Source organism: Streptopelia decaocto (assembly GCF_964273445.1).
Source record: "Streptopelia decaocto genome assembly, chromosome: 15".
NCBI lineage: Eukaryota > Metazoa > Chordata > Aves > Columbiformes > Columbidae > Streptopelia > Streptopelia decaocto.
Window position 1 is genome coordinate 8,254,014 of NC_138670.1, and position 16,840 is coordinate 8,270,853.

The window sequence follows — 16,840 nt, forward strand, 5'->3', positions numbered from 1 at the left end:
TTGTATAACACTTGGTATCACTTTCCATTTACAACTTGTCTTGAGGGAGTAGCCACAAGGCACAAGTAGTCAATTGTCTACGTGCAGCAGACTTTAACAAAGGGACTGATAGAGCTGAACTGGAAATGGTATGTCTGTACTGCAGTCACTGCTGCAGGAACCACCACCGTCATTTTGGCAACGCAAAGTCGGGGCAGTATCTGTCCATTAGATCCATTTCTGTTTTCAGCTAAGACCATGACAAATCCAAAGACATTGCATGAAGTGTGTGAAAGTTCACTCTTTCGCATGTTTCTTAAATTACAAGCTTTAAGTGCACTGAAAAATAGTGAGGATTGGGAGAAACCTCTCAGGTGTTAGTGCCACTTCATCCATTCCATACTTTGTCAAACTGAAACTGGCCGCTGGATTTTTGTAATGTCTTGAATTTCCCACACAGCCCTTGCTGAAGATGTGTATCCAAACGGCAGAGCAGAAGGGCGCAGCGGTAACCAGAGCAGTATGCCTACGTGCCTACGATGCAGATCTGCTGGGATTTCCACAGACATGAAGCAAAATGAAGTTTCAGCTCCCCAAAGGGTTTTGTAGCCACTCTGCTCTGTCTCCTCCTGCCATCCATGCAGCAAGGTCTCCTCAGAGGGTAATTTTCAGATTGTGAAAAAAAAGGACGAGAATGGGAACATGGATGAATTGTTACAAACTGACCATATGACATTCTCCATTATTTCCCGCTAAGTATCTCGGTAAATGGTGATAATCTTTCTCTAACCCTAATGCTGGCCACAGCTTTCCCCTTGGGGAGCTGCTCCAGATCAGATCAGATCAGATCAGATCAGATCGCCCTCTTTTCCATCTCCTTTCCTTCCCTCTTTGAATCACATTTCCTGAAGGAGGGATTGGAGGGGTGTGGAAGTTTCTCCTCCAGGCAGGGCTGCTGGAGAATGAATGGTCACTACTGGCTGCGTGTCTTTTCCTTAGCACCATATTTTGCCAATCTGTGGCACATAATGTGCAAGATACACTTGCGAAAAATAAGTGAAGCAGCTCATTTCCTCCACCTTCCTCATCACTCAGCACCTCTAAAACTCCAGCCTGAGTTCTCACCAGTTCCAGCCATGGTGTTTGAAAGTTCCAGCTCCAGCTCTGACTGTCCTCTGTGCTCCCACTGCAAATCCAGCCCAGAGTAAGAGCTGGGTGTAATGAGTAACCTGTGGTTAATGCCAAGGTCAGCTCCGGCTGACACCCGTGCCTGAGGCTTTGAGGGGAGGGAGTGCTGTACTCTGCAGGGAAGCCACAAGATGTCAGGAGTCTGCTGTACTCCTGTGCTGCTGCTGTGCTGCTGCTGCTGTGCTGCTGCTGTGTTGCTGTGCTGCTGCTGTGCTGCTGTGCTGCTGCTGCTGCTGCTGTGCTGCTGCTGTGCTGCTGCTGTGCTGCTGTGCTGCTGCTGCTGTGCTGCTGCTGCGCTGCTGCTGCTGCTGCGCTGCTGCTGTGCTGCTGTGCTGCTGCTGTGCTGCTGCTGTGCTGCTGCTGTGCTGCTGCTGCTGTGCTGCTGTGCTGCTGCTGTGCTGCTGCTGCACATGGCACTCAGCACCAGGGCCTGGGAGCAGCCTGGAAGCTCCTGCCATCATTTTCCAGCCCAGCTCAGTTCTCCCCTGTGCTAACCTATCTCCTTCCCATGCCCCTCTGTTTCTTGGTGAAAAGGTGTGAGCAAGAAAAGGAAGCATTCTCTGCCTTTTGATAGCTTTTCCCAAGTCCCTGTTCTACAGCTTGCTAACTCACTCATCATATATCTACATGCAGCTTCCTCTATTTATATCTCATTTTTTCTGGTTAATTGTGTTCCTATTCTCGACAGGGTTCTTGTCAGTTTCAGCATACTGCGAGGTCACTGATTCACCTCCATGCTTTCAGAAACCAGTCTTACAGTCGCCCCATGTAAAACTGAAAACTAGTCATATGTGAGAAAACAGCAATTTGCAAGACACTCTTGATAAAAGACTAAAGAAGATCCTACACTGAACTGTGCCTGGGTTTGCATCCAAACACACTGTGTTACACCTTTACCAAAAAGGGATGTTCATAAGATGCATTTCATTCTCTCTGCGTGCACTTGCTCGTGAATGCTCTCATCAGCAGACACTGTGTGCTACGCCTGAATCCTGCAGGAACCTGCTGGTGGAATAAATACTCTTCCCATACTTAAAGTACACCCCTGTGCTAGTTTTTGCGTGTCAAGCACAGCTGTGCATGCTTCTAAAGCAGTGATGGCTGTTCCATGTGGTTCAGTTCCAGCAGGTGGTATTTGGGGTGTATATGGTCGCTGTGAAAATTGCACCTAATTACAATTTTTTAAAATATCCCTTCAGATCCAGTTTGGTCCGTAGCCAATATCTATTTGATGGATTGACGGAGTACTGTCCAAGTGACTCCCATTTAGTTGCTGCTGTCATATCAAAACCAGAATGGTGTTCCAAGGAAACCTGCTGCATCCCTCTCCCTCTCCCACCGACACACTGCCACTTACTTGCTTCTACTTGCAGAATGAAACTATTTTGTGAAGAAGTAATTTTTTCCAAGTGCAAAACTGGCATAAGCACAAGTATAAACGAACCCGTGAATTCTGGGGCCCGGTTCTTTACTCTGTTGTTACTTTCATACCCTTGCTTTGGCTATAAGCCATCACTGGTCTGCATCAATAACTCCGTGATCCCTCTCTGCTTGCAGGTGTAAATGGAAACACAAGCCACTTACCTGCAGGGAAGAGTCAGTCCCTTATTTTTCCACACTAGAAACTGTACCCCCCTGTATGGAAAGTGCTGCAAAAGCTTAACGGCTTTAAACAACTTCCATCTTAAGGTACTTTTCTAGTTTTTGGGTCCTTATGTGAAATGACATGAAAACCACCAAGTTTATGTTCACATAAAAATCCAAAACCAAAACCAAAAGCCAAGCACAGATGGTAGCGGGTCTTTCTGGCAGCATCAACAGGCTGAACAAGGATTAATCGGTAAGAAGGGTGAAATTCAGGCTCTGTGGACGCCACTTGTAGAGCTTCACTGCTAGAACTGATTTCAACATTATAATGACTCTTTCTGAACACAGAAACTGCCCCGTCCTGTCCCCTACACGCTCACTCTGTCAGGCCTGAAGCTCCTCAGTGCAGCAGCTGGGGGCACTTGCCTTGTCACTCTGCATGTGGCACCTTGTTACTGGAGAATTTCTGGTTTCAGCTCTGTTAACCTAGTGAGCAGCTGGCAAGTCAGTTATGAAAATGAGCTCTTTTGGAAATACCGTGTGGCGATGGGAGAGGGCAGGGAATTAATGAGCGATGAGCACTGAATTCAAGAGAGGAAGGAGGATGTTTACAGGTATGATCGCACAACCCTGTAAATCAAGTTCTCTGTTCAACTTGCTACTGCAACTGCGAATTCTGGGTTGAACACTGATGTGTGAGGAGGAGCACAAGCTCTGCTGGACAAGGCTGCAAATTCTGAGCTTCTGTGCAATGGCTCTTACCCTGCATTTGATATCATAATCAAATAATCATATTTTAATGAAGGAACAGAGCATGCAGATTATTTTTCTTGTGTTATTCTATACTGCTGCAAATTAAAGGAACATTGGGGAAGCAAGAATTACAGCCCTCTGTCTGTTTTAGGAATGGTGCACACTTGCTTAACATACAGCTTGACTGTTTCGCCACAGCCACTTCATTTGTATGATTTGCTACGTAGCCCATGGCTCATAACAAAAAAATGGATGGCATTGGTTTCATCATAGTGACTCCAGACTGGTGAGGAAAACAGTAATGCATTTGGCATTTTAGAGTGCGTGTGCATCAGAACATTATAGGACTCCCATTTTATCCTAACAGTGCGTTTCCCAGAACTATATGGAGAGAAGCTGCTACAGACCAACTCACAGTCTCTTGTATTTTAAAAAGATTTGGCAGAAAGTAAAAATAATGCTAAGAAGAGTTGCTAGGTACAGTTCTGGAGCACAATCTAATGTGAATTTGTTTTCCATTATAAATGAAGTATTTGATTCTGTAAATACTGAGCCCCATTTCACCATGTCTACTGTCTATATTCTGGGATACATTTTAGCTTCTTCCAACAAACACTGCTTGCAGCTTGGTCAATGAATAGTTTTTTACGGAGTCAAGGAAGAAATATTAAGTCGTAATAATCCTGACAATTAACTAAATCTTTGTATTATAACTAAGACCTTCCTTCCACTGGCACATCTCAGGCACCGCAGTCCCTTGTCGTCAGGACTGGCTTTTGCTCACAGAGCTCTTAAAAATGGATTTCAGCTTGAAGTGAAATTTCTGGTGAGCAGTAACTACATGGAGATGGTATCTTGTCTGAGCTGAAAACTGCGGGCTGACTACTTGCAGGGCTTCAAGCAGGTAAAAACCGACAACTATTTCAGTGAAGTTTATATCTCTGTTCAGGATAAGACAAGGGAGAGAGACAACAGATTTGAACACAACTTCCCTACAAATATTTGCAATTATTTTCAAGAAAAATATTCCCATCCAGTAATAGCTTGCTCTCATATATGACACTAAACATTAGAATGAGTGAATTTTTGCATGGGGTAGAATGATGTAGCACTTTCTTAATTTCTGGGACGGTTTTTTAGCCAAACCAGCAGACCAGGCTGAGTACTGGCATGATGGATCTTTTTAGAAAGAAATGTTAAAGGAACCTGTGTTCCGCACGTCCAGCCCTTCCATGGGGGAACAAGGACAGCAATGTGTGAGGAATGCTGCCTGCTGTCGTGTGGTTTTGTGCCTCACGTTGGCGGAAAAAACAAGTCGGGGAATTGATAGTCTCGCGGTGCTAACGGGGGATGGAGGGAATCAGGTGTTTGACTGCAGCAGCGGCCAGACAAGGACAGCCAGCAAACTGAAGTGAACAGCAAAGAAAATACTTCATTTCTTGCTCTAAATTAGCAACACTGAAGTTTGGATTTAGACTTCAAAGGCTTACATAGACACCAAAGCAGTATGTTGCTCCGTGGTCAGTTTACATTAAAAAAACCAATCAAACAAAAAGCAACAATGTTAGATTGAAAAGAAAACAAAAAGGCAGAGAATGTGCTCTTGCACGGAAAAGAGCACAAGCTGTGGGAGCGTTTGCCACCGCGCCGTGTGAGCCGCCCTCCCTGCCCGTGGCTGTGGATTAGCGGCAGAGCTGGTGGCACACGCACGTGACCTCACAAAAATGTGCACCAGCAAAAATAGACTTTTTCTCAAGCCAAAAAGGGAACAAAATTTTTTCATAAGAGAGACCTAAGCCCTGCTCTTGTGCTACTGATTGGATTAGGTAATGACTAATTAGATGAGGTCATCACTTTCTATGTCATATATATATATACAGTATTTATGGAGAATTTGCTCATTCTAATTAACAGAGTAGAAATAGTTTTTTGACAAACTTCATTTTCCTGAAACTAAGAGCCTTGAATTTGTTCCACTTTTGATCTTTCTTCGGTGGCTATGTTTGCTTTACATTAAAATAACTTCGAACATTCCCATTAAGGATAATCCCTCCAGCAGCCACAGTATGACATTTCTATATTAATCTTTTAAGCATTTTAGAAAAGCAAGGTTTCATGTTTTAATAATCACTGTGTTTTTCTCCAAGGAGTTGTAAAAATTTATGGGGCCTTTCTATCCTATTTGACTTCTGCATCTTTAGAGTTTGGTGCTAATGGCCCATTCAGCCTCCTTACTCTTTGACTCCTTTTTTATTTCTTTTTCATCTTCTTACAAAAGAAAAATTGCTTCCATGCCTTACGCTGTTGCAAACGCTATTCAAGTGGCAAGTCATTTCAACCCAACTAGCTGAAAAAAACCCACGGTTTACTCTCATCTCCGAATCACTTGGGGTCTGCACTGCACACGTGCTTACAAACCCTTTAATTCTTAATTAAGAACAAAATATAGCCACTTGTTTAAAGCAGGAAAAGCAGCAACGATAACATACACACATGCATTTTTACCAGGATATCAGTCCATTTAAAAAAATACTTCTATTTTAATATTTTATCCCATTCTTGCTTTTTTACCAGAAAAATAAAAGGAATAGATTAACTACTTATCTTTAGTATAATTTTAAGATGGCCCTAAAAGTGGCTCTCCAGTGCCCCGGAAACATTCTTGTGCTGTACTGTCACACTCTGCTCTATGCAGAGCCAGGAAAGCCATTGCGACTAATAAAAATCCAGCCAAGCAATCACAGTAACAAAACAAGCATGTTCCGGGCTCTGTCGCCGAGACCGCTCACACTGCTCACGGTTTCACTCTCTGAGAGCCAACAAATCGCAGCCCTTTTGGACAAAGTAATTTCCGAAGTGGGGAGAAAACAATAAGGCCACTCTAAGTCAAGATTGCCTCTGTTGATTTCTGTTGCTGAAATCCCTGCAGAAAGGGAGACACGGCGTCTCAATTAGGCAAGTCTCAAAGCATTTGTGGTTACGGACTAAAAACCCAATATTCTCAGTTCCAATGCAAGTGGAAGACACTTAGTGGGATCAATTTCTTGTGAGATGCTTCACTCAAGAAATAGATTGATGTGATTCACACAAACAGAATTACTGTCAGAAATGGGGTCTTATCCCCTACCGAAGCCACCACAAGTAAAGTCTCACCTGACTGCCCTGTAGAGAACCAAGGGAATCAAAAAGTTTGTCCTATATAGCAACGATAAGCTGTTTCTTGATACAATCAGCTACTGTGGGCCTGCAAAGAGACTGGGACAGAGAGGGTAAAGAACAGACCAGTCAGCAGCACTTCAGAATAACTTTGGTAATGAAGGAGATGGGAGTTTCAGGGGCTGGGAACACTCACCAAGGAAACTGCAGTAACTATAAAGGAGTGGGAAAATGTAGTTTCTATTGCATATTCAGGACTGTAATCAAAGAGATAAGTGCCAAGAAGATCTGCAGTATCCAGAAATTGTCAGTGTTGTCTTGCCACAGCTCACTGATCTTATCCTAAGTGTTTCATAACAGATTGAATGATAGCTAGAATGCACGCTTAAAAACAGACAAGGAAGAAACAACCCTTTTCTGCACCAGAAGGCTCCATGCCCTACTTGAAAATAAAGCAAGAGCGTGGTGGCAACTCAGTCACCACCACCAGAGTCAGCGCTGCCTCAATGCCCCCAGCAGGCAGACGGGTCTGCCCTCACTGCAGCCTCTGTGATTTACTGCGTGCACGTAAAGCCTGAGTAGCGTGAGTGCCTCCTGTATGATTTACAGAGGCGTGGGCTGCTCATCTAAGCAGAGGAGTGGGATGCAGAAATGCTTGTACTCTAACCAGTTTCTGACATGGACTCCTGCGGCCAAAGGCACGTCATGTTGTTTCTCAGCCTCTGGGCAAGTTTTCAATTCTTAAAGCAAATCCTGAGCCTTTTTTGATGTGCTGTTAACGATTCCAGGAGAATGGGAAGAGCTTGCAGAGGTGTCTGGCTGTTCCACTCCAGTCCCCTTCATCCTGTGTATCGAGCTCTCATCTCATTCAGCAAGTACTGATGAGCCACTTGATATGCAAGAAGGTGCAATGATTTTCTTCGGGAGCCATCCCTTGCCTTCTGTCTCTGGGAGAGCAAGTGCAGAGTATCTGTTACACTGGATGAAAAGGGCAGTGGTGTTCATCTGTTTCACAACCACATACTTCTAGTCCTTCACTCCAGAATTTTCCTCTGGCCCTTGTTTGCCTGAGCACTTGGAAGGAAGATTTGTCTGTTTCTCTATTTGTGCAATTATGAGTACAAATTTGATTGCTCTGTATCCTTCTCCAGTGTTCGTAAAGCAACTGAAAAATGCAATGTCCTAAATGCCGCTTTTTTATCGACAAGCTACTTTTCAGCAACTATTGTTGATGATATATATTGTTTTGCTCTCTGCACCAAGCTCAATCTTTAGTGCACATTTCGGATAAGTAGACTATTACCTTATTACCTGGTAACACGTCACACAGTCTGCAAACACTACACCAAGGAGTGGAGCCACCATCACAACTTACAACATGGAATTTGTCACCAGAAGTTAAGCAAAAGTTGCAAATGTTTTGCTCTGACTCAGCCCAGAGTTCTGCTGGGCTCCTCACCCTGTGAACACCATGTGGGTGATGCCAGGGGGCCACCAAGGTGTCTTTGGTGTTCCAAGTCAATGATACCTGTAGTTCCCTGTCCCTGCACCCCCCTGTCACCACCGTTGGTTAGAGCAGGCTAAAAGCTGCTGTAAATGACACTCGGCCCAGGGGCAACAGAACAGCACCAGGAATCTCATTTTTTTCTCAGTCATGTTGCTTTTTGCATACATTGTCCTTAGGCTAAGACAGTGTGAGAACATTGCCAGAGATTTTGTGCCTCCAGAGAAGCAGCAGGAAAAAACCACAATGCAAGTATTAAAAGGAGGAAGGAGAAGCGAAGGGTCTGTGTTCCCATGCATAAGCCCTGAACTGGTACTGCTTGTGGCCATCTGCAAGCAAGCACCACTCAGCCCTCGCTGCCGATGTCGAAAACAATGAAACTAAATCGCTCCAAACATTCATAACCAGTCTTCTGTCTGCTCCTGAAAAAAACCCATCTCTTGTTCTTTGTCCGCTGAACTATAGTCACCTTGCATTACACGGTATGAAATGACTAGCCAGGCTTCCCATTGTCATCAGCGCTAATCACAGAAGATTAATATGAACTGACCAATGGTGCTTATAAACTTGTTTAACAATGTCGTGCACTGGGCTGGAGTCTCCTCTCCCTTTCACCCATACCATCCCAGTGGCTCCAGTGCAGTTATTCTGGGTTTACACCAGCACCAGTGAAGACAGACTCAAACAGAAAAGCACTTTCAGGTAGAAAAATCCAACACTTTTGAAAAATAAGAAGAATGAAAAGTATCAGAACCCAGTGAATTTCTTTGTGTCGCAGCTCAGGTGCACACAAAAGCCACTTTCCATGAAAACAGCAAAGCATACACTAGAGCAAGGAGGCTGGCCTCTGCAGCAGATACCTGCCAGCATAAAGCAAAACATGTTTCACGCCCATATATTTCCACTAGCACATGAAAAATCCAGTAAATACAGTCCATGTTGGTACCAAACAAGAAAATATCTCTCTGGTGGTAGAGAAACTTTTATCTTAGATCACCAGTGCCCTGCTGGCATTGGAACGTATTTATTTTTTAGCATTCAGTGACCTTTGATACCAGTAAGTACAGAGAGCTGCCCGTGGGCTCTTCCATGCCAGTCTTTATCTTTGCACACTGGGCAGCTTGAAACTGAACTCTGCTTGTTTGTGAAGAGGTAGGCAGGACAGGGAGCAAACCACACAGGAGCTGTGCCCTGAGTGTGTGAGCGTGTGTATGTGTCTGTGTGTGTGACACGGATTCTGAGGCCATGGATACCCAGTTAACTCACACGTACCTATGTGTGCATGTAATCAAGGGAACTGTAGTTTCTTTCTCTTATACAATATAAAAAGTGGTATTTGCAGGGCCATTGGCTTTAAAGGGCAGTTTTCAGCTGGGCTACAACATACCTAATATTCTGGTGTCCACTTTGTACGGAAATAAGTCTTTTTGTTCCCTTTGTATCTTGTGATCATCTTCTCTACCACATTAATTAAAAGCGCTGCTGTGACCTGCTCAAAACTGGAGCACTCCCTGGGTCTGTCCCTCACCCTGGGCAGTGCCAGCTTTGGGGAGTTTGCACCGGCCGGTTGCCTTACAACATACAACACTCCCGTTTTTCAGCTGAGTTCCCAGCTGGAGGGGCACATGCTGCCCTGAGCCGGCTGCCCCAGCAACAACAGCGCATGGCTCGTGTTCACCTAGACGTAACTAACGCCAAAATGCCAAGTTAGGGAGGAAGGGAAAGGTGGCTTTTAGTTAGACCTCCACCAACTAAATCAAGCTAAAATTACCTATGCCCTTTGCTTAACTGCCACTGCTTGAGAAGCAATCTCATTACGTGTGGTAAACACGTCAGCTTGAAAGCATTCAGCTAAAACCAATCCTTCTGCTGTCCCTGGTCACCAACTGGCAACAAAGCTCCACATTGACACCAATCTGGCAACCTGCAGAGTTTGCCCTCTATTGCATTTTGCTTCTATAAGCAAGAGCTATTATTGGAACTGCTTACTTGACCATATTGTATGCTTTACCTCCATCTGACAATAATTCATTCTTCCAGCTTGCAACATTAATTACTTATGCACACTGTACATACTGCCACTCAAAGTACCTACACACAGAGAAAGCAAAAAGATGTTATGTACAGCTGAATTTGGTGGGGTTTTTTTTCTTATTATTTTTATCTAATGTAAGGACAGGAATATATTTTTAGGTTACTTATAACTTCAAAAGTCAACACCAGGAATACTCAGAAAAGTAGCACATTAACAAATACTGGACGGTTCTGTGGGTTATTACAGACAATACAAAACACAGCTTAGTATTTCTATGCCACCCAATAAGCAACATGAGCAAAACTTCACTTAAATATATATTTATGGATGGATGTGTGTGTGTATACACACATATATGTACTTATAAGTAAACATAAAAAAATAAAACCAGGACCAAACAAAGCTAGTCAAAGTATACACATGCTTTTGATGACCAACACCTTCCTATCTGTAACGTTAGAAACACAAGACTGGAAGAGATCCTGGCACCTCGGACATTCCCAGCCTCCACCAGCAACACACCGCACATCTCTCATACCCACAATCAGCATTTGTCCGGAAAGCAGGTGCATTTTTCACCTCCCTGCTCTTGTTGGAAAGCTTGTGGCCCTTACGATGCCCATGGACATCCTGATAGACTAAAATCTGTCCCAATACCTGTGATGAGATCCTACACAACAGCAGACATGATGGTCCAGCGGTGCCTTGTGTAATGTCAGCGGTGCCTTCCTATTGCTACTGGAAGAACCTTGTCTAGGATCACATTTGTGATCCTAGTACTGGTTCACAGTCATCCACTGACAAACTAATGCATTCATTTTTTTCCCTTTTTTTTTTTTTAAAGTCAGTTTTCTTCCTTCGAGACAACCTATTTTTCTTCATCCTTCTGCACAGGGTTCTATATAGTCAATAGAGAGACAGACACATTGACTTTCCTTTTATCCTAAATCAAGAAGCCAAGAGGCAGGACAGACCTCCACTCTCGAGCTGTTGTCCTTCCTGCCTGCAGATGAAGCCCTGATGACCAGCTTGAAGATGCTGCCTAATTCTTGCTGGCTGAAGGTGTGCATCCCAAATGGACACTGTTTTTGCACAGAACTGCATCCAATTTCCACTGCTGACGGTTTTCACTGCCTTCCAGCCCACCAGCCCTGACCCTCTGCTCCCGTCGCTCACGGTGCCTCTTGGCTGTTTCATCACAAAACCTCTTCAGCATATTCCAGCTTAAATGGCAATAGATCATTATAGTGAATATTAAACAAGTTCAGTCTTGAATCACTGGTAATCTCTCTATCCCAATGGTAATCTATTGGCATCTCTCCTTCAGACAATTCCTTATGCATTTTACTGTTCTTGTACTAATCCCCATCTTCTCCATCTTAATTAATAACTTCCCATGTGGCATTATATCAAATGCTTGACTAAAATCCATATAGATTAGATCTACTACGTTTCCCCTTGCTTAGAAAACCAGTTATCTCAGCAAATAAATAGTTCAGGATACTCGACAAAATCAGCACTGGGGTATCATTTCATCCTGTTTATCTTCTCTTTGGCTAGTTTTCTTTTTCTTGTTAATTATATTTTTCTTCAAAACTCTTCTGAAAGCCTGAAATGGTCTTGAAGTCAATGACTTCAGTGGCTACTTAGGTAACTTTCTAATAATTTTAAAAATAAAAATATTTCTAATCCTTGCTACCAATCTGGTATTTGTTCCTTTGGAATTCTAGGATGGAAAATGCCTGGTTTCCCTCACTTGAAAATGTTGAGCTCTTTTAGATTTGCTTTCACCTTTACTGTGATAACTTCCATTTTCATGCTCTCATTCCAACCAGTCATGCTGGTTTTGCTCCCTTCTTGAACTTCACTGTTTCTCTTAAAAACTATGGCAAAGCTTTCACTCAGATTTTGGGTACAAAAGTATTCTTCTTTTCCTCATCCACACACTTCATAGTTGTACAAGTTCTATATCTTTTTCTTTTAATTTCCTTCTGACATCTATTTCAGAGTTATTTTCAGCAAATCTCACTTTATTCTCAACACACACAGGTAGTAGTTTTGTTCATCAGTTGTTTTCCTTACTTTTTATTGCTCTGCCATAGTCTAGTGAAATTATGCATCGCACAGACTATATTCACTAACAGGGTAGACATAGTTAAATACAGATGTTTTGTAGATAGGTACCAGAGTGAACATATTAGCAATGAAATTCACAGGCCAACAGAAATCAAAGATCTTGTTATAATGGAAGCAATGTTTTTATCTGATTAGAGCCGCAAAACCCCTTGCATCAGCCCTGCGTATGCCAGAACGCCTAGCAAGAGGCTTCAGCTTGTAGCAATAAAAATACTGTATGTTTCTTCTCTTCCAAGGAAATTAAAACTTTCTATCACTGAGAATGCAACAGAAGCAGAAGTGTACAAAATAGTACCTTGTACAAACACTAAATGACTAGCCTAATTTTTCAAACTGTTACCTTCTGTTTATTTTTTTAAACTGGGTTTCTAACCCCATGATTTTGAACAGAACCCTTGAAATGCAAACCAGTGCAGAGCCAAGTGGATCTGTGAGCCACTGCAGCAGAAAGCTAGCTCCCAACTGGGGACCTTTGTGGCTATTTCTGATACTAAGGATTCAGATCACATTTACAGTCTATGATCCTCCTTGATTACATATGGTTTTCCTAAACCACTGTATTTGGATTTTCAGTAAAAAGAGGGACAGATATAAGAAATTAAGATAAAGTAACACAAAGGTCAAAATGAGATGTTCTTTGTGTCCATCTACCAACTGCAGTCAAAAGACCATAGGTAGCAGAGGGGGAACCAACTAATCCAGCTAATTATAAAGAGGCTTTACCAAGGACAGCGTATTCATTCAGAGCATTTGCAACTAGGAGACAAAAGATCTTCAAAACCCATCGTAGCATAAAATTGGAGTCTCCTCCATGGACACTTTGGCAACTGTTGGAAAAGACCTTCCAGACACACGTGTGAGTGTGGAGGTGGACTTCTACTGAGAGGACAACAAAATAACTTCATTTCATGAGCTATCACTCACTGTTGTGTTACTATTCCACACAGTTTTCCTGGGTCACTACGATGCCTCAGAGGTTGCCTGTTTCAGCTCCAATCTGATGTTCTGGTCCTCAGCATTTTTAGTGGCACTGTCAGGACTATGCCACTGGAGAGATAACAACTGCACACCTCTGCTAAGAAACTTTACTTTTATAGCTAAATTAATTTTATTCCTGATCAGCAGCCCTCGCCTTCACTTTGATACACAGGAACTCTCTGCCCTGTATGTTTCACTTTGTTCTTTGAATTATAGTTTCTCCCTTTTTGTTTCAACTTTCCCTCCCAGCTTCACCCATCAGTTCAGCACTGTAAGCAACTGTTCTGCCTGCTAGATGGCACTGGCCATCCACCGGCGCTGGGACCGAAGGCAGGTGGCACTGAAGAGCCGTAAGGGCACATGGCCACCCTTTGGTCATTATTCTATTTACTTTCTGCAATGGCATTTTCTTTGCTCAGATTACTTCATTCCTCACCCACAGCACTCGTTTGCCACTATAACAATTCTACCGATGTCCTCTTCCGTTTTTATGATGAGTTTAAACTTGCTATTAGCAGAGCTACGAAGGACTGGAACTGCTTCTGAACCCACCAGTTGGTTGAAAATCACTAAAAACAAACTAAAGCCCTGAAATTCTTCTGGGTTTCAGCCACTGACCTGATTTGAGTCTAAGTATTTTGTAAACACTAAGTTATTTGGGGGCGGGGGGGGGGGGTACAGTTAATTAACCTTATTTGTCTGAAAGTAGCATTACAGAGCAATTGTGAATAGATACTGAGGGCTAATATATAAGAATGGAGTGAAATTCTGGATTCTGTTCTGAACTATTTGTGTACTGTCAGGACAAAAATCTGTTCATCATAGCTGCCTTGGATGCCTTGTATTCAACAGATTCATTAACACACTGAGGAGGAAGTTGCTGCTTTCATTGTGTCTGCAGAGCACCCGGCACAACCCGCTGCTGCCATCCTGACTGTGCTCTTTTCAAAATAAATGTTAAAAAGCCCAGTCAGACAAAATTTGAAAACAAAGTTAATCACAAGTATCTGGCTGGAAATAGAGGAGCCTCTTCCTTCAAAGTATCCACCAGCCCAAACCATCCTTCAGAACACGCTCGTTGCGCCATGGCATTTGTAACCAGAGTGCCACCGCTACCCTTCCAGTCCGGCCTTTCCCCCGACGCTGTTCTCTGCACCTCAGTAACGCGTTTGCTTTTCACGTACACGGGCACACGTTTCACCCGGTGCCAGATGTGCCCACACTGGGTGTGATTTCTTGGAACTTGAGGGTGTACCCTCTGTTTGGACGGCAAGTTCTCTGGCTGTGGTTGCTTGGAGACATTACAGGTATCATGGTATCTGCCTTGCATGCCTGTAGATGTTTGCCAGGTAGGTGTGGTCACACTTCTACTCAGCTCATCAGATTCTCCACAGATGTCCGTGGTCCTAGTGACAGCGCCAGGTCTGGCTTTCTCATTAATTCTTTTTCAACCTTATAATTATCATGTAAATATGAAGCTGGATGCAGTGCTGCATCCTACCATATCATTTCTAGGTGCCAGACACGTAATTTTTGTCTTTTTTTTTGTCTCCTCTCCACTGAGAATGTGTCTATCTTTTCATTTCCCTAGGGATGCTCAGACCCGATTGTCCCTAAACCTAGAGAAGATTAAAATACAACTAAACCTTTCTGCAGACTAAATCTTGCGGTGGCATTTTAGGATGTTTCTCCCCTTCTTTCCAACTTTCACTCCCAAAAGTTATCACCTGCCTAACAAAGTTGGCAGACAGACTGAAATGCTTGTGCCTCAAGCCATTCATGTGCAAAGCCTTGGCACCTTTGTTCAAACCTCTGATGAAAGCGGGTTTGAACTCAGATGTTGGTCTGTGAACTGGCAGGGGCACACGGACTGTTCCGCTGTTTCTGGGGTGGTAAGATTCAGCGGAAGGAAGGAAGGAAGGAAGGAAGGCTGAGGGCAGACGGTGGCATTGAGGTCTTGAGATGCCACACAGATTCACGAAGCAGGTCTTTCTAAACCAAGATGTCTAAACCCGCCTGAAATAACTCCAGGATGCATTTTTCCCCTGTTTAGAAACATAGCACAAGGACTTCTGTGTATTTGCCTACTAATTCCTCTGGCACAGCGTGAAGCAAATGGCTACCTACACCTCCCTGGCTATTTGCAAGGCCACTTAGCTTTAAAATACAGCTAAGAGCAGCACCACCAATCTTAAATTAACTTTCCCGGTGGGGGAAGAGTCTTGAATTGATTCTTATCTACTTCACTGGGTCTTGTGCTGACAGTCAGGTTTGCTGTTCTCACCACTGTTAAAGTGTTCTGCTCTTTACTGAGTGTACTGTGAACAAACCACCAGTCCAGACCTTTCTGATATGGCTGTTGTGATTTGCCTTATCTTTATTTGCTCCTCAAGCCACTTCGGTAGAGCTGAAGAAACCATCTCCTGCAAAAACTTTGAACTCTGGATGAGCAACTAGAAAATATCTTTATTACCAGGGAAGGAGAGCTCAGGCTGGGACCCAGCTGAGGTGCAGGAGAACTGCAGGGACCTGCACAGGAAGCGCCAGAGAGAGTTGCTGGCGTTGAGGCTACTAGGGAATTCCTAGAGATGTGTTAAATGGTAGGCTCAGCTTTGCTAATGAATCACCTTGCTCAGGCTACAGAAAGTTTTGGTTATGGGTGGCTCTGAGGGCACAGAAGAAAATGTCACCTCACATTTGCAGCTCATGCAGTGATTCCTACATGGGAAAGTGGAAGAACTCCTGTGCATGATCACAATGAAGATGTTTATATGCATTGCTCCTGTTATTACAGATTAATTAGCTACTGAAGGAAGAAAGTGCTACAAAGGTATAATTTAGATTTCTGCAGAGTTGTACTTTGTGGCAATGGTCAGTAAAATGAAGGTAATATCAGTTCACTTAACATTTTACAAAATAATAGTTTGAGCTTGCAGGCTGTGTACATGCTTAGTGTAAGCATCTGAATAGCCCCTGCTTGCTCAGTGTGATTACTGATGTGCTTAAAGTTAAGCATGCATGAAAGTCTTTGCAGGACCAGGGATGCAAAACACAAATAACTTTTCCCCTCGATATAATTCCTATCAGCAAATACTAAAAAAAAAAGCACAAAACTTCAGATTTCTATGGATTCTAGGGGTATAAAGGCCGTGTCTTCATCTATGTCTTGGATGGTGCAAAACGCACTGTCAGTCCTTAACAAATAGACAGGAGTGATAAAAGGCTAATATGCAAATGGTGTTATAGATGAGGATTTTTTTTTTTCATTTGTGTATAAAGCTTATTTCAGCTTCCAATACATGGACAAGCTATAATCTATATAATTCCCCTTAACAAACACTTGAGACCTCATCAGTGATGGGAGAAATAATCTTAATAAATGCCTTTTTCATTGCTCAAAACCTGTGAGGGAGCAGCAGCATTCGGGCTGCCGGGGGGCAGTGGTCGGGCTGGGTTTCGGGGTGTGGGTGGCAGGGAAGGGGGGGGCGGTTCGGGCTGGGGGAAGCCCTGGTCCCCCGCTGGGA